This window comes from Vicugna pacos, chromosome 3 (genome assembly GCF_048564905.1).
Source record: "Vicugna pacos chromosome 3, VicPac4, whole genome shotgun sequence".
Classification (NCBI taxonomy): Eukaryota; Metazoa; Chordata; class Mammalia; order Artiodactyla; family Camelidae; genus Vicugna; species Vicugna pacos.
Window position 1 is genome coordinate 47,748,261 of NC_132989.1, and position 22,976 is coordinate 47,771,236.

Consider the following 22,976-nt stretch of genomic DNA (forward strand, 5'->3'; position numbering starts at 1 on the left):
CAGCTCCTGAGTCAGCTGGTCATATTATTATGATCTGGGTTTGCTTTCGAATGGGAAATAACTCTTTCTTCAGCGGGTCTCGACCTTCAACAACATCAGAAACCACTGGCGAGCTTGTGGAAATGCAGATTTCTGAGTCCCACCCCCAGAATTTCCCATTCAGTAGCTCTGGATGGGGCCCCAAAGTTGGATTTCTTATGTGTGCCCGGGTGGTGGTGGTGCTGCTGGGAAATCTTGAGAGCCCTCCTCTAGGTGTGATTCAGGTAAATTCTAAGGGGTCCAGAAGATGTGAGAAGATCCACTTATCCTGTTTATCTACAGCTAATGAGAGAATGAAGGTAATTTGTTGGGAAATGTTTGTTATTCTAAAAAGCAGTGGATTATTTTGTCTTATTCTTCCAGAAGCAAACCTAACAAATGTTTCTCCTGTCCTAGTGTCTGCTCAGTGCAGTTCTGACTTCTTGAAGTTGTGCTTTAGTCACCATGTGTACTTAAGATCTCCTGTATATATGAGGCCAGTTTCTCGGTTTCACTGGATTCTCTTTGTATTGTGGCAAAACAGTTCACTGCTCATAGAATTGCAAAGTATTTCTCCTGTTTATAAACTTACGGTTTTATTTAGTATGTTAGAAAGTATATGTTGGCATAAAATACATCACAAGGACAATTTCTGACTGGGAAATTTATTGTGGGTAGCAGATCATTTAGGCATCTTTTTGGTCCACAGTTAATTGGTAAAATGTCTAAGGACTAAGAAGATTGATTGACTTAAGTGTATTAAGTGTAAACTTAGGACAAAGACCAAATAGGAAAGCTTATTTCAATTAAGTAGAAAAGAAGAAAATTAAGAAAACAGCAACAATGAAAATTGTCAGCCCTTAATTGGTGTCAAAAGCTTTCTAAACTTTAAACCTGTCTACAGCTTTACTTTGTTGTGATACTCAGCAACTTAAGTGCTACTTTAATTACTTTCATTATTAGTGGCCTAGATCTCAGGTACTCCTTTTCTAAGTAAAATGTGCCCTGTGGGTACCTTAAAATTCCCTCTTGCTAATTCCTTTTCTTGACATTATTTAGTGTAAACCGCATTTTGTGAAATTTTTAATGTAAACAAGTGTCATTTTTTCTTCCTAGGCAGTGCGATGGGTCGGCTGCTGTCTTTCTCTACAACAAAGGGTTGAGGAAAAATGTCAGGCAGTAGAACAACCAAACGATATGTAGGTTACATCCGGGCTTCACCTTACAGAGCTTGTACTGATTCAGGTATATTCATGAACAAACAGTGATTTTCCATGGTTTAGTGTTTCTTTAGTTTATAACACTATTTTTTTTAAAGTTACACTTTTGTTACTTGTAGATATATATATATACCTGAGATAAAATACAGAGAGCATGTAGAGAGTGTGTCTAACTAAAAGAAACAGTGGTTTCATCACTGGCTAAGGAAAATGCACATCTGTCCTCCTGCTTATCTTCACCAAAGAATATGGTAATCTGATTCTTAAAAGTCATATTGACTAGCTTCCTTTGGGCCAAATTTTCTGAAATGTTCAGAAATTGCTTCTACTCTTCTTCTTACTGTCTTAATAACATTGTTTCAAAAAGTATTTCTGTATTTTTTTTCCACTCCTACTTTATGTTCATTGAGTCAAAGACGTAACAGCTCCTGCAACTGGAGATGAACCTAAGACAAGCTTCAGTTTTATGCTATGTAATTCTACTTTCTGGTCTTTTACTTGCAAAACATTCAAAGCACACTTCTCAGAAATATTAGCAATGTCAGTCAGAGAAAAGGTATTGAAATGTTACAGTCTCTGAACAAGCAAACAAAATTTAGGGTGTCAATAATGACCCTTATGAAATGTCTGAGGTTAACTGCGGACTAGCTGGTTTTGTAAGCTAGAGGAAAAAAGATCTTCACTCCTAGCTATAGGGAGCTTCTTTAAATCTAGCCCAGAGAACTCCACTGAGTCCAGCTGGCTAGATTATATAGAATTCGGTTGAAATGTAAAAGAGTTCTCTCCCTCTTGCAAAAAAAAAAAAAAAATCCCCCCCCCAAACCAAAACTACTTGTAGAAATTCCGCTAATAATCTGCTCAAAAGCAATTAGTTAACAAAACAAGTGCCTCATTACTTTTTTTAAGCTAAGGATAAAGAAATAATTTGTAGAGTTATAAAAACTTCAAGTAAATCATACGATTTATACTGAAATAAAACCTAGACATGCCTATTTTGTATATATAATTTTGTCTTATCAGTTCATTTTGAACTATTTTTCTTCAGTTATTATAATGACAGGTTGTTCACAGCGATGAAACTGTTTACAGACTATTTGCCAATCTAAACAATCTCTTAGGATCTAAGGAAACAAGAGAGGAAACTCAGAAGATCATTCCTTTTGTGCCCCAGGTAATAGGGCTCAACATATATTTCAGTGAAAAGTTTGAGTAGCTTGTCCATTAAATTGCAAAATTTGCTTATACTTTCCCTTGTGTATGATACACATTCCCTTCATAGAATACCAGAGATCATTTCTTCGTTTTATCTTATCGATTAATTGGTTGATGATTGCTTTGAGCTAGTTATCACCATAGCAAGGAGAGAAAAGCTTGTCTTAGGTTCTACTGATACATTTATTTTCCTTTTAAAAGCCCTTTGAAAGAAGTATGAAGACAAGGCATTTCAGAATGACAACCGCTAGTCACATAACTTCTGTGTGATCACTTGTCCTGCCTTTTGCAATTCTGAACTCACTCTCCTTAATGGTTGGTTGTCAGACCAATGGAAATGCCTTCCTGATATTCCCAGACTAGTTTAATTTCCCCTGTTGTGCCTGTTGAGCTGATTCCTTAGAGAAATTTCTGAAACTTAGAAACTTCGAAAGACCATATAATTTAAGAAAGTTATTTAATAGAGCTTATTGTTATTATTTTGATGCAGGTCTCTGGACATCCTGATAGACCAAATTCAGGAAGGAAAGCCATAACATCATGGAAAATTTAAAAGTTAAGAAATTTCAACCACAAATGGGAAGAAATGATTGAGAAGCAGAAAGAACTACTGAGGTGATCACAGGGCTGACTGTGATCCCCAGGGCAGAGCAAAAACAAAAATAAACTTTTGGAAAGCTATTGCATTAAAAATAATAATAGACTTCATTTGGCCCAAGAAACTTATGAAAATTAGAAGTTATATATAAAATAGTATCCTTAGTTTTCACACAAATTACCAGAGTCATGCTTATTAAGGTTCATGTCATGCTTTTCTTTGTGGAAGACAAAGAGCTCTGAGAATGACCTCATGAATACCAATTACTGAAGTCTGCAGCCCGGATTAAAGGAGCACAAGCAGATGGTGTTCCAACCATCTGAAGTTTATTTTTCTTTTTTTTTTGGTGGGGGGGGTTATGTTTAAAATGACTCCATTTACTTACCAGCCTTCTAAACTAGTGTATAATCTCCCTGAGGCAATCACTGATGCATTTCGCCTCTATGTGCCCTACTGCCATGCCACCAGACATACCACCATGCCTTGCGCACAGTAGATGTGGAATAATTATGCACTGAATTGAAGTCATTGTGGCTAATCTATTGATAGAGAACAGAAGTAAGTGATGACAATTTATCAAAGCCAAGTAGCTAGTGAAGAGTTTGATCTTATTCACTTATTTACTTTTGATTAATAAATACTTCAAAACACATGTGGTCATCATATGTAGAAATGTAAATCTGAAGTGACTAGTTGGTTTTTTAACTTCAATCAGGATAAAGCATGTTCCTGATAGTTCTGCAGCTTGGAACAGAGAAAATCATGTCATTTATTTTCATGTAGTACTAAAATCTAACTTGTGATCCAAGATTTTCTTTATCACAATGAAGGAAATCCCTAAAAAGAATTTAGCCAAGGGCTTCCTAGCATGCAATATAGCCTTTCCCCCTCTTCTATTTCTTGTACAATTTACTTTATCATTACTCATATTACACCTATATATATTTATACACACTGAATATTAGATATTTGTGATGCTTTAGAGCATTACGGGTTTGTCAACTCTTTTGAGAACAGGCACCATAACTTATGAATGACAGTATTTCATGCAGCATCGACTGGATTGCTTTACACATAGCAGGTCCTTGCATATTCTGTTCTTGAATAAGTACTATCTATTGGAAGATATGTTCACAGAGGCAGCACTGGGGAGAAGTTAAGAGTACAAACTCTGGAATCGGACCACTGCCTGGTTTGAATCCTGATTTCACTACCTTCTATGTTTTTAATCTTGGCTAATCACAAAAACTCTTCTAAGCCTCGTGGACTTCTGAGGAGTAAAGGGCACAAAACAAGTAAGTCTTAGAGCAGCACCTGGACCACAGTCAGGTGCTCCAGGGTACGTTAGTATTTCTTTTGCATCTTCCACAGTAAATTCTGTCCTCTGGCTAAACATGCTACACTGATAGAATTTTATGAAAATCTGAGATTTTAGTGTCTGTCTACATTTCCATGATTGCAATGTAACACTTTGGCTCAAGCATCTTTTATCTTCACACCAGTATTTCAGTAGGACAGGTATTGTTATCTCTGTCTGTTCTTTTGATTCTCATCTATATGATGTCACTTTTCCTTTGGTATGGGGTAGAGTTCCAGAAGAAACAGAAAATTATTTGCCCTTTAGATATCCTGGTAGTATTTTATGTCACTATTTTTAATTAAAGAAGTGTTAAAATCTTGTCTATAACACACACAGATGAATATTAGAGGGACTGTGCTGGGACTCTGTGTTATAGGCAGGGAAGAGAGCATGCCCAAGGAAGGCCTTGCCAATCACTTTTTGAAAAATGAAGTTCTTGAAGCAGCTCTGCACACAAAAAACAATGACAAATGAGACAGCATGGGCTGTTGTATGTGTAGCTCACCAGCAGTCTGGGGCTCCAAAACCGAGCTCTCTGGTCATGACCTGAGCAGTCTTTTCCTTCTCACCTAAGCCTTGAGCAACTTCTCAGCAGCTGAGTTCCCCATCAAGGAGAACTCCCCAGGGTCCAAGTCTTCATCTGAGAAGGAAAAGAGGACAAGATGACATGGCACTGAGGGAACCTTGGCTTTGTTTATCAACTCTGCTCTCAGGTGGCCTGGGGGTTTCTGCCTAATAGTATATTCAGTGAAACAGTGTCCTAGATGGGACCGGCCAAACTAGTTTTTTCTCCTGTGAGGGTAAATGAAGCAGGGGAAGAGGGATGGGAAGAGAAGGAAGATATCTTTAGTTTAAAAAGTGAAAAGGCAGGTTTTTCTTCCTAGTAGAGGCTAAAACATGTGTTCTCCTGAAGAGATCAATCTTGTTTTTAGACATAAAGTAGTTTAACACATGGATGTTTGCATCATTACTGATATATAATGGATCAAACAAGCGCATGTACTTTAAAGAAATTGTAAAGAATTTTGACTATCTAAATGTTCTTAATATTTGCCTTTCTCATTTGTACATTTATTTACTTTGTTACTAATTTATATAGCCTTGAAGCACTTGGTCAACAGAAAATACCCTAATAATCTTATGCCATTTGTAAATAATTTTCTTTATTTTTCTAAACACATCTTGTCATGTTCTAAAATAAGGATTTTTATGTCTCTTTTAAGAATTCTAATAGAGAAAACATTTCTCAATTTTTCGGTCATAGTCTTTTTGTTTTATTTGTTTGTATTTGAAAGGTACTGGAGAAACTAGACTTATTTCATTGTGCCCTGAATCTAATTTTTACTTGTGGATCCTGGCTTTATGGCGGCTGATAACTAGAGGTAGTTCTGATAGATATTATTTCTTGTTCTTGGTATGGAAATGTGGATTTCGTGGTTCTAGATACACATTTTAATCTACTACTATCATAATGATAGCAATATTTAATTCTCAAGTAAGGAACTTCGTGATATCTTAGGCTTTTACGTGGGATAATGGAGGGGTAGTGACTGTGTCAGTGTAACAGCAAAAAAAACTTAAAGTGCAGGTGATAGTATAAGGAAACTAACATTTATTCTACCAATTGCCACATGCTGAATTGATCACATTATACATGTTATCTTATTTAACTCTGTTACTATGCCAATACTATTGACACACATTGTAGAAAAGGAAAACTGATGTATAGAGGATGTATAGTTTACTCCAGATCATTCAGCCAACACGTAGCAGAAACTGAATTTTAAGGATTCAAGCATTCCTTCAAGGATTTTTTTTTTTTAGTGTTTTCCTTGTGCTTTAAGATGTGACCCTAAGATGACTTAAGCTTTGGGGCTTTTCTCCCTTTGCCTTTAGGAATCTTTCTACTACCATGTGAAGACACTTGAGCTGGCCTGCTGGAAGATGAGGCCATGAGGAGTGAAAGGCCCCCAGCTGTCCTAGGGAAGCTGTCCAGCCATCCCAGCTCAGGTCCCAAACATGTTGGTGAGATCATCCTATGCTATTGAGGCTAGATCAGAAGATGAGCCTGGTCAGTCCACAGAGTTATGGGAAATACAGAGAAATAATTATTCATCAGTGTTTTAAGCAACTAAATTTTAGGGTGATTTGTTATGCAGCAGAGGCTGACTCATATTTCTGAAGTAATTTTTGAAATAAAAAATGTGAGATAAATTATAAGGAATATTTCAAAATTCTTAATTGGAAAGAACTGGAACAATCTGATTATGTGAAAGAGGAATGTTAACTTCAAATTAAAAAAACAACAACCTAAAGAGTACATATTATGTGTCATGTACTATGCTAAGTTTTTACATACATGATTACTTTAAGCCCACACCACTATCTCACGAAGTGGATATTACTTATCCCTATTCTATGGATGACTAAAACAAGATTAGGAAAAGGAAAGTAACTTATCCAAGTTCACAATATTTAATAAGTGGCATTGCCAGGGTGAAATCTCATGGGGCTAATCTGAAAGTCCTCTATTTTACTTTCAAGTAGACTTTAGAAGTCATGGGAGAGTGGTAGAAGAGCTATAAAAAGAAGAAGTTCACAAGTCGATTTGCTTTGCTAAAGCCATCCACTCAGATTATGAGAACCTGTCACTTTCTAACAGGGCAGCCGTACCTCTTTGTTAAAATTGATGGACTGGTGGGAAACATCCTGTGATAAAGTTCAGGAAAATTATAGGATTAGGTTAGAAAGGAGAAAAAGTCAAATTGAGAAAGAAAGTAAATGAGAGAAGAGTACTGAAAAAAAAAATCCATGCAACAGTTCTTGCCTGGGTCCAGGAGCCAGCCTAAGAAGTGGAGAGGCATTTGAGAGGTCACTATGACAGTCTAAACCAAGATTTAAGAGAGGAGAGGATGGACTATGGCTGGCAGATAATTAAAAAAAAAAAAGAACCTCAGTGATATTCTTATAACAGTCTCTTCATCAGCCTGGATACCTTGTCTTGGGCCATTTATATTCTCCTTGTGCCTGATAGACTTAAACTAATTTTGACTAGCTTATTATGAGCAGATGTTCATGGTGTATATATTAGCTATGATAAATTCACTTTTCTCCTCTTTCTCTTTTTTTCTAGATGAATTGAAAACAGCATTGACAAAGTTTAACTGAAGTTTATAGCATACAAATTGCTGCAATTTTGCACATGGTAATATTTGAATTATGCAGTTAAGAGGCATCACTGGTATAAGCATTTCAAACCTTGCTCACAGGAGGGAATAAGACCATCAGTAGCAACATTTTTGAATCATCAGTATGTTAATGTGTGTATAATGGAGCGACCTTCTCCACTGAACGACGTATGTGTAGATCTTAACCAATGAGTAATATGGCATAAACAAATTAAAAGTGGTATCACATGACTTCACAGTCAAGTAACCAAATATAATTAGTTTGATTTAATCTGGAAAGCAAATTCATTATTGCCAAAACAGTGATTCAGTACTCCGTGCTAAATGAACTAGATGTGAATGTTTAACAGTCAATTTGCACCATGTGTTTCTATTAAAAAAAAAAAAATCAACCTTTGGTTGTAAGGAAACTCTTCAAGATTTCAGAACTGAATGAGGAATCTTGGTAAAAAAACAAACAAGTAGAACTGTTCTGCAGTCATAGTAAGAGTTAGCTGAACACTTACTCCATCGAAAGTAACCCTGTCTCTGTAGTATATTTAACGTCTGTCATCAGTGGTTCACAATCTTTCTTGCTACATTTAAGAAACTAATGATTTGGGTGCCATGTGGAATAACTTAATGAACTACACGTGTTTAATGGAAACACTTTCATTCCCAGTCTTAATTTATTTTAGAATCTCTTACAGAAAGTCTCCACTATCAAATCTTCTGTGAAAATGTATTGAAAAAAAATCCAATAAAACTCCACACATTTTTATTGCCTTCAGAGAATATAACAATGACAATTTCTTAAATTTGTGTAACTCTTTCCATTTTTATTATGCTTCCATTCATGTTGGTTCATTTGATCTTCATTATATTGACATAGCCTAGGCAGGGCAGATGAAATTACACCCATTTTACATATTAAGTACCTGAGACTCAGAGATATAAAGTCCCCTTCTTATGGTCACTCTGCTAATAAGAAATTTAAAAAGAAATAAAAGAAAAATTTTCTGGCTTTGAGAGAAAGTCTCCTTATAAATTCTTATATTGTTTATTCTCTGTAGTAGTAAATATACTTTTTTACTCATCTAATGACAGTTAAAGTCTTTATGAAAGAGACAGCTAAAATTCCTTCTGAGACTGATGATGACTAAGGATAGTTTAAAGCACGGGATTTATACGTTTCCTGAAATGTACCTAAACCTTCAGTATATACTCTAGCATCATTCCAAAACAATTCCTATGTAAGCTTGATTCTCCTTTTTAAAAACTATAGGTTCTAAGAGGTTAGGGGTTTGCATACTTAGGACAAAGTCAAATGTATAGATCTACAAAACAGGACTGCAATCATGTGAGAGCCACCTTTCTCAGAGATTTCAGTGCTGCTAGACTGTCACATTCCCGTCAGTTAGATGTTTGAAAGAAGATAAATAAAAAGCAATTTGTGACTAACAACAATTTTTGAACTGGGCAAGAAATCATAATTCAAGGCAAGTAATTTGGATGATTTAAATTTGAAGATGCAACAAAATAAAAATAAACAAATACTGGGGCAGTCTGACTAACAGGCACTTTGTATTAATGTTTACAGATTTTTCCAAGGCATCATTGTTAAGATTCCCATTGACTTTAATAGAAGTTAATCGTATAAAGTAAGAAGTCTATAAAAATTTGATGATGGGCTATGATAACATCATAGCTCTTCTGTCAGTTGAATAAAATACACTTGATTACGTTCAACTTAGAGCTCAGAAAAACACATGCTGAAGAAGAGACTAACTGAAATTGTTCTATGGAAGTGTCCCTTTATTTGGTCACTAAGAATTGACATACAGTTTGAATAAAAGATATAGGAGTAATTCAGACAGTTAGATATAGAAGTAGATATAATATTTTTAAAGAATTCTCTAACATTTATAAAAATATACAGAATCTAAGTACACTATGACTAAACCATAAGCATACTAGCATTAATTTTTTTATTATACATTCTTCATGTTCTATAATAAATAATACAGAATTTAATTCATATCCAGGGAAACTTTTAAAATACAAATACCAGGTCAAAACCCAGATATGCTGAATTAGAATTTCCAGTGCTGACACTGGGAAATTTTTATTAAAAAGAAAAAAAATTGTTTCTAGGAGATTCTGATAATTAGCTTGGTTTGGGCGTTCACTGAAGCTAATTTACTGATAATTTTGTATTCTTGATTTTGGCCCTCCACTTTCTCCCCTAGACTTTTCAATTCTAAATAGAAATTACACTTTAAATACCCCATTTTCAGTGATAATTCCCATTCTATGATCCTCGTGGTTCCCCTAAATTTTGTTCACTATTGCTTCCCCCAGCTCTTCAGCTTTCTTTGAATGTCTGATACTGTTTGATCATTCTCACTCTTTCTGTCTCTTTCTCATGCTACTTTCATTACCAACTTTGAGTTTTCCAAACATTTTTGTAAGAATCACTCAGGCTTTCTATCTTCCTATGTGGACTTTGTATCTTGAATGCACTCATGCAATTAGAGGCAAAACCCAGCAAGGCCCAAAGTCATATTTTGGGGAACTATTCCTGAGCAAATGAAAATATGCATGATAACTCGTTCATCCACGTAGACACAAAATGTTTAAGGGCTCATATCATGTGTCCTGGTGTTGTGCTAAGATCTGGGTATTCAGTGATATGATACACTGAGTTCCTGCTCTCATGGAAACTCTAATAGGAAAGACAAAAATAATTTATTAGGCAAACAATAATTTTCAGGTAGTGGTAAGTGCTTTGAAGAAATATATAGCAAAGTAAGATGTTTATCTCAGCACTACTAAAATGGCTAACAATTAAGAAAAACTTAACTAACTTATGGTAAATCAGCCTGAAAGAATATTATTCAATCATTTAAAGTTCATTATTATCAACATTTTGCCACCAAACATGGAAAATACTTATGATGCAGTATTTAGTGAAAAAATAGGAGAAAAGTATATCATCATGTCTCTGCAAAACAAGTAGAGAAGAAAGCAACATGGGAAGAAAATTCATTTTTGAGACAATGATACTTTTATAATTACAATGTTATTTTGGATTAACTTATTAAAAAGCATGAAATGTGAAAAAATATAGTTTATTTGATGTCCTGTTAAGCAAAGAGTTCTATTATCTGGCTCATCTCTACCACAGCACTTGATTTTTCAGAACGATGAACATGAGACTTTAAAGTACATTTGGAGTCATCAAAGAAAATACTTAACATCAGCATAATGTCTGCACTAAGTATATTTTACTGTGGGTCAATTTGTCATAATCAGTGATATATGCATGGAGTTAAGTAGGGTAATAATCTATTAACCTGAATATTTGATTACCGAGAACACATCACTTCCCGATATCCTAGATAAAAGAGTTACATACAGGCAAAAACAAATAAATGAAACCTCAACTCCAACTACTTTTGGTTACCCTTCAATTTTTTAGACGATGTTGGTTACGAAATTAGAATCCTGCAAAGGTATCTTGAGAGCACAGAAATCTGTCTGTTCATTTCACTTGAGTGCCTGCTCTTTTCTGTCACCGGATATTGGAGATTGGGAATTGTCTATTACATGTTATATTTTTTGTCTGAATTTGTATCAGTTCATTCAAAACATAGAGTATTTGGTGCAAGACTATGATAACAATGATTGTAAGATGCATTGCTGAATCAAATACAGCTTTTGTGGAGAAAAAGAAATAATGATGTTAAATATGTGTATTGAAAATTTTAGATACATTCCAATTAAAACATCTAAATGCTAAACATGCCTTAGTAGCAAAGATACGTGCTACATCTTCTGGGGAGGGTTCAAAATTTATTTCCAGGTGATTCAACTGCAATAAAATTCTAGGACATATCCTGGGCTGAGACTGGGAGGTAGCTATGGCAGAAAGTGGGGTTTCCAAACATGGTCTATTCCATTCTGATGCTGATTTCTCACTCATGTGTGATGAAATGAAAAAAAAAAAAAAGGAAATACTAAACTTTTCTCAATAATAATTGTTTTTCAATTTAAAGAATAAAATACTGTTTCTTTTGTGAAACTGATAATTATTGTTAGAAGGGCTTTTTGTTTTTGTTTTAATGTGCCTGGCAAAAAAAAAATTAGTAATTCTATGGCAGTCTCCAAAATACTTTTGAAAGTTTTTGAATTCATGGAACTTAGTGAGTATAAGTGGTCAGGTGGGAATAAAGATAGACTTACTATCAAAAGAACTGGGACTGGTTTAGCAATTAATAGCTCTGTGTTCTTGAACATGTTTGAGCCTCCATTCCTTCATTTATAAAATAGGTCCTGCCCAAGGGCATACACAATACTGCATTAAAGATACAGCGTTTGTCTTTCTCACATACCTGCTCTGTAACTGCCACTGTTACTTTAGATGATTGTGTTATATTAGCTGTATTGTTTAGTTCCAGTTTTTTCTAAGCCATCTGATTTAAAGAGTATTAATCAGCCACTCTGAGCTAACTTCCCTTTAAGCTTTGAAGTTCCAGTTGATGAAAGCCTCAGGGAAGTTTCATGGTTCTTTTGCAATTATCCTATACAATATGATGCTATCTTATTTTCTTATCAGTTCATATTCCAGAATTAAGATATTTTCCTGAGCAACATGGTCTTTGAATTTTTTCTCTCCTCTTAGTTGTACACTTGGAGGCTTTTCTTGAGAGGTGTCAGTCACCATAAATATTTGGGAAGATATGCTTTGGTCTGTGTATAGGGTTTATGATATGCAGTTTAGAGTGAATTCATGTGATATCTTGTGTCATTCACTGTTGTAATGTTTTACTTTGGGAATTGATGCTATTTGTCATTCATCTTTCTGAGTGACACATTAACAGGGCACTCTGAATGCCAACCAACATGGATTACAGAGTGAACATATGGTATAGAACCCAAAGTCCTCAAACCTGCAAATCCTAATTAGCTCAGCTAGAATCCAGGACCATAAAGGAAACATGAAGAGAAATAACCCTTCAAGAATGAAGACAGAGCAGTAATTACCTCTCTATATTTTGAATCAAAAGGCTTTTACTCTAGGAAATAGTAGAATAAAAGGTGAAAATTGGTTAGCTCAATATTATTTTTATTGGAATAAATTTTCAGGTGGAATGTCAGTTTATTTTTGAGTATGCAATCTTGCAAATCTAAAACTCCTGCATATAGTATTTTTAAATCTGATCTCTTGGCTTGTCAAGAATTCTCATACTATTCTTCTAAAGTAAGATATCTACCTAATAATGGAATCATTTATCTTAAATTCTGTATTTAAATTACTACATTGAATGACTGCTGAAATTAATTTAATCTCAAGTTTATATACCTTTATAAAGTTTTTTCTATTTTTGACAACATGGCTTCATATGCTATGATTAGTTCAGGGATTTTGTGGGTGTAATGTACAAGATAAGCAGGTTGAAAAGTTTTTTGACTTATCAAAGCCACATTTTTAGAAGTAAGGAAATACAGCTTTCTTGACTGGCATTTCCATAATTATTTGCAGAATTTTCTGAGCTGTTTGACAAGTTCCCATTTGTCTTTAAAATAAAAAGACTATAGGGAGAATGACCTCAGACCTTCCAGGTATTTTAAAAATCTTTCATGAACAAAGAGCATTTGAGCCAGAGGGGAAAAATTGATACTTTTTGGATTTTTAGGTCATATCATAAAGCTTCTACTTCAAATCCACAGAAAGTTTGGCTCTAAGGGACATTTTTGACATCATTCTTACTCTCTTTGAATTAACATTTAAATATTTATGCAATTTTTCAGTCTAGAAAAGGAACTGTAAGACTTCCCTGAATGAGAGGTTAAGCAAAGGTTATGATGTTACAAATTAGAACTAAATAGGACACTGATACTGAGAAACTGGAATCCTGTTAGTTAGCCTAATAATGAATCAAGTCAATGAGACAAAGGGTCCCTCAAGGTGAGGTTTGCTGGAGTCTGAATATAAATGGCCATATTATTATTAATGTATCCATTCATGAAAAGGTTGTAATACTAGTTTATGCCGGAGAAAAGACAAGTATGAGTCAGTGTGAAGGTGTGGATAAAGGAGAAGTATTCATACTTCTCAATTTAAAGAAAGCTTAATAAAGGGGTAAAAAAGCTTGACCAATTTGTAATATATTTCCCCCAATTTTTTTCATACAGAATAAGAGTTTTGCATTGTTTTTATTTCAATGAAGTAGTCTTATTAGTTTATTTAAAATAAAGCATTAAAAAGAGTTTAACAATTTCCAGAATCTATCTGGAGCATTAAATTGGAACATATCCCTTTTTATAAATATTTCTGGCTGTCCTGGTATATTTCTGCCTATATATAGTGAGCGATTGAAATAATGTAAAGATTATAGTAATGTTTTTGTCCCTGTACCTAAAGTTTTTACCCAGGTTCGTAACTGTTAGTGAACATGTTTTCCTAGCCTGCAATTTTGAAGAGACTTCAGAGGTGTACAGGATGCAATTTGAACATTTTCACAAATTTAAATCTGTCTTTATCATTTTGTTTCATATTCATATGTTGAAGATTATCTCTGTGCAATCATTCTTTTTAAAAATGACATCTACTTATCAAATGTGCTGAAAGTTAAAGTTTTTCTGCTAAGTTTGGAGCTGAAGGAAAAAGCTGGTAGTTGAAATGACCAACTTCACCTTAAGTGTATTGAGTGAAATGATTCTTTATGAAGTTTAACATAAAAACAAACCTACTTTGCCCCCAAATTTGGTTATCTTTCTCTGCAATGCTGTAAGAAGTCATACTGTGCTGAGAATGATATTGTTGCAGTAACATTTAATGCTGTTTATTTGAAACTTGAAGTTTAAAAATTGAATTAGATTCACATTGTTCTGCTTTAGCAAACTTTATCTGGAATGTGATGCCAATAAAATTTCTACAAATACTCATTTATACTTTCTGATGTTTTAGTAGATAAGCCTGGACACACATTAATTTTAATATAGTACATATGAAGTTCTTTGTCTCACTCTTTCCTAAACAAAAGAGTTCAGATACAGTTAGGCCCAACAGAAAGTGTATATGAATGAACACTGTAGCTGGGTTAAGTACTATCAATATTAACCATATATTTACTTTGTACCCATTTTGAACCTGGTTCTTTGTCAAGTTATGGGAATATAATGATGTGAATGATATGTGAAGCAGATGAAGTTTCTGCCTTCATGGACTATCCTATCTAATATTATTATTGGAAACTATTAGAGATAATTTGTTTTGAAGTCAGTCAAAAATTCTGTAAACTCTTTTACAATCATGGATCTTTTAAATTCTCTCTCTCCAATGTCCTGCTCAAAAACCTCACATTTTAAAGACTCTGCGGGTAGATTAGACTCTATGTCTTAGGAAATAAAATTTCTTATTTAAAAATTAGTAAAATATATATTCTACTGAAAATCCAATTTCCAATTCCATTAACAAAACCATTTTCCTATATTGGATTAAAATTGATGCAGCATTTTCTTGAGCAAGTATGTTTTAAGCATTTTGAAATTGTTCATAAATTCTGGGGGATCCCCTAGATTAGACTCTGCAATAGCTAAGTGTTGCTTGTATGATTTTAGGTTCTTTGTCAGATTGACTCTGGGCATTATCAGTCAATGTATTTGGAACTCAAATGACTTAATTTTAGAAATGCAGTTTCTCTTTTCTCAAAACCCTTCACTCCTTGTTTATCTTCATGCTGGCTTCTGACTCAAACACTCTACACATAGTCTAATCTAAAGGGATATTTTCACTCCCAATCCTTTATAATCCAGCTTCAGGGTTTGATACAATTGAAAATCCTAACCTCTTGAAAATCTCTCTTCATTTGAATCTTACAGAATCATTTTCTCTGATTTTTCCTCCTTTTCCTACTGTTTTTTGGTTAATCTTGCTCCCATTACCTTATACATAAATGCTAATTTCCCCTTAGACGGACCCACCTTTGGTCAACTTCTGTTCACAGCTTGGGTGCCCTCCTTAGTAGCCCTCTTCGTACTTACGATGTCAAACACCATTTACGATTCTCTGGAGGACTTCCATGTGTACATTTCCCACCCTCCTGGTTCCAGATCCGTAGTCCCCATTGCTTGCCGGAAATGTTCACATGGATATTGTGGATGTTTATCTACAGCTAAACTCTCTTGCATTGACCTTCTCTACCTCCTACAAGCATAAACAAACATGCACGTGGACAATCAAAACTCATTTCTCTTCTCTACTTTTATTCATTTCTATAGTAATTAGTATTAAGTTGTACTAGATTCCTCATTCGCCCTAACTACCCAGACCCAGTTCATCACAATGTCCAGTCAGAACTATCTTTGGTCTCTACCATTTTCTCTCCTTCCTCTAATTTAGTTCATCTCATTCCTTCCTTTGTTTCACAAACACAGCTTGAGCTCTATATTAGCTTGCTAGAGCTGCCATAACAAGGTACCACAAACTGGGTGGTTTACACAACAGAAACTTATTGTTTCACTGTTCTGGAGTCTAGACGTCTGAAATCAAGGTGTCAGCAGAGCTAATTCCTTCTGAGACCTGTGATGGCTGTCTTCTCCCTGTGTCTCCTTATATCATTCCTCCTGTCTATTGCTGTATCCAAATTTCTGCTCTTTGCAAGGACACTAGTCAGATTAGATTAGATAATTGGATTATCATTAGGCTCACCTTATTGACATCATTTTAACTTGATTACCTCTGTAAAGACCCTTTTTCCAAATAAGATCATATTATGAGGTATTGGGGGTTAGAACATGTATATTTTTTTGGTGGGGTGACACAATTCAACACATAGCACAGTGTGTCAGGGACTGTTTTAGACACTTATGACACCATGCAGAGGAAAAGATCTCTAACTCATGGACCTTAAAATACAGGGGTGACAAACAGATGAAACATAATCCTTAAAAATAAAGAAAATACTTTAAACCGGTGCTAAATGCTATGGATAAAATAAAACAGGGGATATTGGTTCTTTATGTAGACTTTTGTACTAACTTCCCATCTCTTTTTGCCACCCTCCACTCTATCTATCCATGACTTTACCTTTATAGCTCGGTAATCGCATTTAGAACTTTGTACCACATGCTATCCGTAGACATGTCTGTCTCTAAAATCAGTGAGCTCTGCAAAGGCTCACGTCTGTATCTCCAGCATATAGCATAAAGCCTGGCACTTTCATTAAGTGTTTGCTGAATGAATTCGTTTTCTAATCACTGCTCTTCCACATACAGCAAACTCAGACAGGGGTAAAAATCATGGAAACAATATCCTCTAAGGGCTGATACTTTTTTGGCTTGTTCATTATAAATTAAAAAATGGATAATAGGAAGAGTCTACCTAGTTTAGATATTATACTGTAAACACAATTTAAAGGATTCATTAGTTCAGGGCTTTATGATGATAAGAGAAGCATTAAATAGCGTGGCTGAACTCAGTGTAGAACAAAAACAACAGAGTAATCCTATTTACCTGTAGAGTTACTTGCTTATAAAATTAATATACTCTCAAGTTCTGATAGAATGGTCTATGCTTTCCCCATTAAGGATTGGTGGAAAACCTCCAGCCATGTGCGACTTAGTCAAACACTGTCTTTCCTGTAGTCTCGCCCTTGTTTTCCTTCCTGGGTAGTTCTGGCACTGATGATCATCTTTGGTACTTCACGCACAATTTGGTCCTGCTGTATTAAAAACATTCTCAGGATTTGCTTATTTATTGGCTTAATGTTCATTCTCAGTGCACGATTTATATTAATAGAATTTCTTAGTTGTGTTATTTCTAGTAGGAACAGCTATGTTTTTGATCAGAATGGACTTTGGTACCTCTTTGCTCTCTCCTTTTATGAACTCTTCTTGATGATGGGTAGGGTATCATTAGCCTCATAGGGAAAATAACAAAACTTCTACATAAGAGTCCAGCTGAAAGGGCAGAGTATCAGTCCACGGTAATGTCTGTGTCTGCTTAAATGTCATAGGACCTCTCTGTGAAGTGTTGCCTAGTCTCTCACAGATGACAACGTCTGCTTTCCCTCTCCACAGTATTACTGACTGATAGATAAGAAAGTACTCTGAAAAGAGAAAATTGCCATGTGAGTGGAAATAGTAATACAATAATGATGACTTATTTAGAAGCAAATGGCTGATACATAATGAGCAAGTTTGATTTGAGTTTCTGCCCTGAAAAACTGTGTTTCTTTGATTGCACTGAGTTTGTACATTTTAAGAATAGAAGAAAGGGACATACATATTTTTTTCTCCTTTTTTAGCCAGTGAGTTACACACCCTCTGCCATCTTTATTTCTGAATAATTTCTGATGCACAAATAGGGGAAGGGATAGCTTGAAACCGGAGCAGAGGTGTGGTATGGAAGTTGGTGCACTAAGCTGGGAGATGAAGGTGATACGATGGAGAGAAGGAGAGGGGGATTGTGAGAGAGCAGAACAAAGGGTGTGTAGAAAAACCCTGGAGGTTTGTAGGGTGATGGGTTCTGAGGTGGCTGTGATTTACAAAAGAAATGGGCTTTGGAAAAAGATACTTGACAAAATGTTTTCCTAAGCTAAAAATTGGATCACCCTTTTAAAACCTGAAATAAATATTGGATTTCCTTTTTAATTATTTAACAGCTGGATTTTGCTTCCTTGAATTCTACTCTATGCATTGACTAGATAATGCAGGGATCAGAACTTAGTTTTTAGCTATAAATATAAAGGTAAATAGAGAATAATTTGTTTCCTAAGAATCTAGATATACAGAGTCTATAATTTGAATTTTTCAGTTTCAACCTTACCTGCTATTACTGAGCTCTAAGGGTTGGTAATCAAAGTTTTGGACAACAATTGAAGTAAAATCAGAAGTACTGATATTAAGATTCCAAGAGAAACTGGTATTTCCACCATTTCTATTTAACAAGTGGTACTGAGTGAAGTGCCTAGATGTAAATTTAAGGCTTTGGGAGAAACATTCTTGCTTCCAGGCCACTGGGGCGTCCATAGTTTGATAAATTGCTTTTCCAGCACTCAGACTGGAGTTGCCAAATTTCTATGAATTTAGGATTAGAGTCAGAAGAAGAGTCCAATCTATTTCAATTATTAGCCAAAATTGTGCAGAATGCCACCTTTGAAAATCAGCCTTCCTTCACTAGCTATGTCTGCAGGACCAATTCCTAATGTGTAAGAAGTCCTCCAACCTCTCTTTTGGTCTTAAAACTCACAACTTCAATCACTAGCTGTGAGTTTTAAGTAGCAGTGCCTTTCTTGAGTCAGAAATACAGATGTCTACATGCAGATGGAGTAAATTGCTTATTTGTCTGCATAGTGTAAACTGAACACTGCTGAAGAGTCTTCACCCTTATGTCATTCTCGTCTGAGATTTTTGGAAGACTCCAAATTCCTACCATTACTCCCCTGCCTTTTTTGGGTGATAAACAATTTTGGCCATTGATAAATGTAATTAAATGTGTTGGAACAGTAACATATTTTAGCTTATTAGAGTTGCCTCAATCTGAATTAGTTTATCAAATTAGCTGGCATAAATCAGGGCCCTCAGGAAGTAAGGAGGGAGTGATGTCTGACAAAGGAGGGGTGAGCAGAGGGTTATAGGGACTGGAGGGGAGAGAAGGAAAATCATGGAAAGAATGGTATGAGGAGTTAGTGAGGAGGCCTGGGGAAAAAAGAACTTCAAATTTTGATGTAAGATCAATCCTGTCCTGAACAAGTAGCTAGAAAAAAAAATTCAGTTTTCTTTTAGATTAGTTACATGGGTTTCTCTTTATTATATTGTTGCAAAGAGTTTTAACCCAACGTTTTCTGTTGATGATAATCAGGATATTTCAAGAGAACAACAAAACGGAAACAAAATTCTTGGATCTCATACTTAATATATATATAGAGGTGAATTCTAAAGAACTTATTTCAGTGATTCTTTACATTTGTAAAACATATCTGAAACTAATTCTGATGTTTTAGTGAAATAAGTAGTAGAAAAACGTTTATTATCTGTTTTATTCATACAGAGTTCATTTTATTCAGACAGAAATGCAATATTAAGCTCTTGGTATTCCTATTGAAAACAGCATCTTAGAATGCATGGAAAGAAGACCCTAAGCATTTTATTTAATTTGGTCTGAAATCCATATGCTGTCATTTAGAGAGATCAAGTATAAGAACCTGGTGGGTATAAAATGTGCTCCACATGGTCCTATTTAGAAAGATGCCTCAAATGTGAGTTTTCACAACTGCCATAAAACACATTTTCACACCAAATTTGATACAGACATGTATTACAAAATCTCCCTATTGCCATTTGAATATAGAATGGAAAAGTTTCCCTTGAGTTTGCAAGAGAGTTTTCAAGTACAGGTAGGGAAAGTACAAGCTGTATTAGCACCTGCCACTTGAAACTGCACTGTGGCATTTAAACTTTCAAAGAGATCATATACAAAAGAGAGTCTCTAATGTGTTGTCTCATTAATTTCGTAATTAAAAATGACTTCCCACATGTAGAGTGCTGTTATCCTTGGTGAACAGGTTTGGGGGAACAAGAGGATGGAATGGTCCTGTGTCAACACATGCATTTGTTCAAGTTGTGTAGTTGCAAAGGGAGTCGTATCTATGAGGCCATTAGCCACACTGTTCACATAATTTAACTTATAGGAGACAGTGTGAGCATCTGTGTAGGATTCAATGTCTGGTGATTCTGGGCCTTTTGGCTGAGTGCTGGGGCAGTGGAGGCGAGTGAGCCCGGTAGGTTTGTTCATATACATACTCAAGAAAGCGCATAAAACACGTCCTCACTGACACGGAGGTGTTGAAATGGATGCTTCCGGTTCAAACCACTCTCAGGCATCACTGAAAAATGTGAACTGTTAGGGCTGTGCAAGAAAGCACTAATTTAAATGCTTATTTTATACCTCAAGAAAAGAGTTCCTATTTTAAATTCACGCAGAGGCCTCTAGCGGGGTAGTGGCAGTCCTGGGTAAGTGAGGGAACATTTTAATCTTTTCTTTATACCCTTCTATATTGCTTGCTTTATTGTTTAGAAAGCATTTTAATTTTGTATTTTTTATATTTAAAAGGCAGGAAATTTATATAAGTGAAAAGCAAAGTTGGTGTTTCTAAGAGGTACACCGTAATGCCGTTACACTGCTACATGTTTACAGTGTCTTTCTGGAAATCCTAAAGGACGACTCTCACTGTGCGGCAACAGAATTCTGTTTTGTGGAGAAATGACTGTGTTTGAACAATATGCACATGAATTTTGGATTAACACAGCTTGTGTATGTAAGCAATACTCTGATGTAGGGTTCTACAGTGTCTCGTTGGTACCAGACTGACTCGAACCACTGCGAGTCAAGCCTATATGGAGATGCAAAGCATGTGATTGTGTCAGGCATGGGCAGGTGCCTGTGAAATCACGAAGCTCTCTAAGGCATACTGCAGGAGAGGTACATCTGTTGCAATGTCTAAGGTTTCTTCAATTACATCTTGGTTAAATAGTCAGTCATTCAGCAAGTATTAATTTAGCATTCACCAGATATCAGGGGAAGAAGAACGTGCTGGCCTTGATCCAGATCTTTGCCTGGGCTTACACTGCGTGTTTTTCCCCGCATTGTCAGCAACAGCATTTCCCTCAAGATGGTCAGAAGAGCATGCTGTCCAGCCAGCCGGCTGCTACCCTCCCCAGAGCAAGTCATCTCTAATTCAGTGCTAGGCTCAAGTCACAGGAATAAGAAACAGAGGAATCTGCATTCAACATAGCCTTTAATGGATTCTTAAGATATTTTATGCTGTAACAATTAGGCATTTCAATCTATTGTGAACCTGTTTGTTTGTTCTGGGAACTTAAGTTTCCAAAATTCTTGGATGGTTTAGGCCAGTCCTCATCTATTATGTTATGTAAAGTTTGTGGTTTTAGCTATATAGTATAAATACGTATGCATACTATCATTATAAAAATCACATGTAATAAAAAATGAAAAAAATCATATATGTCATTTCTAGGAGATAAGAGTAGTTACTAATTTAAGCTGTATTCTTCCAGACTTTCCTCCATCCCAATCTAGATGAAATAGGTATAAAAATACATGCTAATCTAAAACTTGTTTTATACTTAAAATATGATGCATGCCATACCAATAAATATAATATCTCCATTATCTTGTTGTCTGTATAATACTACGTCTATGTTTGTCTTTTGAATATCTTTAATGTTTACATTTCTGTGACACTGAAGTTCACTCTTTAGCTTAACAAGAATCCATTGTATTTAGACATTGTTAGCTGTTGATGATCCAGAATCCTGGTTCATATATTAATACAAAGTGCTAAGTTTTACTTGTCAGATTGTTCCCAAGGCCAAACTCTTTTGTCTCTGGAATGACATGCTCTTAAATTCTACTGTATATTCTGGTTAGACTCCATACAATTTTTATATTAAGATATTTTATGTATACTTTTTTTGAGTACTGCAATTCAGAGCTACCTTTTCTTTCTCAAATTCACAAGTTTGATTTTGAAAGGAACAAGGAGCTGGGTCTACTATGCATGTGGCATGTTCTATCCCCCAGTCCCCAGCTTGGTGACCACTCCTCTCATGTGTGGGGCAGCGCCAGCCTCGGAACCCTGTGGCTCTTTGACAACAGCCTGCTTCTGTTGAGACTTGGTGTGCAGCAGGTTCAGACTGCCTTGGGCTCACAATTTCTTTCTCATCAGTAGCTGGCATAACTCTAAATAGCCATTCTTTTGCTTTTTAATAAGGCACATTTTTTTTAAATGGGAATGCAGTTTAACTTTGCAGAAGCACTAACACCGGTCTATTCCCAAGGCACTCTGTGCTAAAGAATTAAATAGAGAGAACACTTTTTCTTTGATCCTGTGGAGCTGTTCATATTGAGGGAATAGACGTTCACATTATGGAATTTACTTCTGCTTGTACTAGGATTGACAAAAACCTTACATAAATAGGTAGGTTTCCTGAACCCAACCTCTGAATCTTCAGATAAATGACTACTCCATGTCTTACGGCTGTTAGAAAAACAATCAGTCATTCTAGTTGTGCATTTTGTGGCTCAAAGCCCACCAGCTAACTTTGTCTTGGGATCGAGGTTTCAGGTCTCAAATGATCTGCAGTAATAATCTTCTGGCCAGACTGTTTGGTGTCAGATAAATATATAAATCTCCATATATTGAGTGTTAAGCATGTAATTAAGGCCATATACATTTAGTATGTTAGGCATTATACTAGATATCTTGCATACATGATCTATTTTAACCTGCAACGGATTCACATCACACTTAGAAAAAAATTCAGACTTCATAGTAGCACCTTCAAAGCCCTAAGTGATCTGGCACCTGCCT

At 35.4% G+C, this 22,976-nt stretch overlaps 1 long non-coding RNA gene across 4 annotated transcripts in view; it reads right to left on the bottom strand.

The window, feature by feature from the left end:
- Positions 1-3,363: 3,363 nt before the first annotated feature.
- LOC116278188 (uncharacterized) overlaps positions 3,364-22,976 on the bottom strand; it is a 372,724-nt gene continuing 353,111 nt past the window's right edge. For 2 of the 4 annotated variants that reach the window (XR_012071259.1, XR_012071261.1), the window contains one exon: positions 4,457-5,048. This is a non-coding gene — a long non-coding RNA (uncharacterized lncRNA). Of the gene's footprint in view, positions 3,588-4,456; positions 5,049-22,976 lie in introns of those variants that run through there. The other 2 variants (XR_012071260.1, XR_012071262.1) reach the window with 2 other exon arrangements.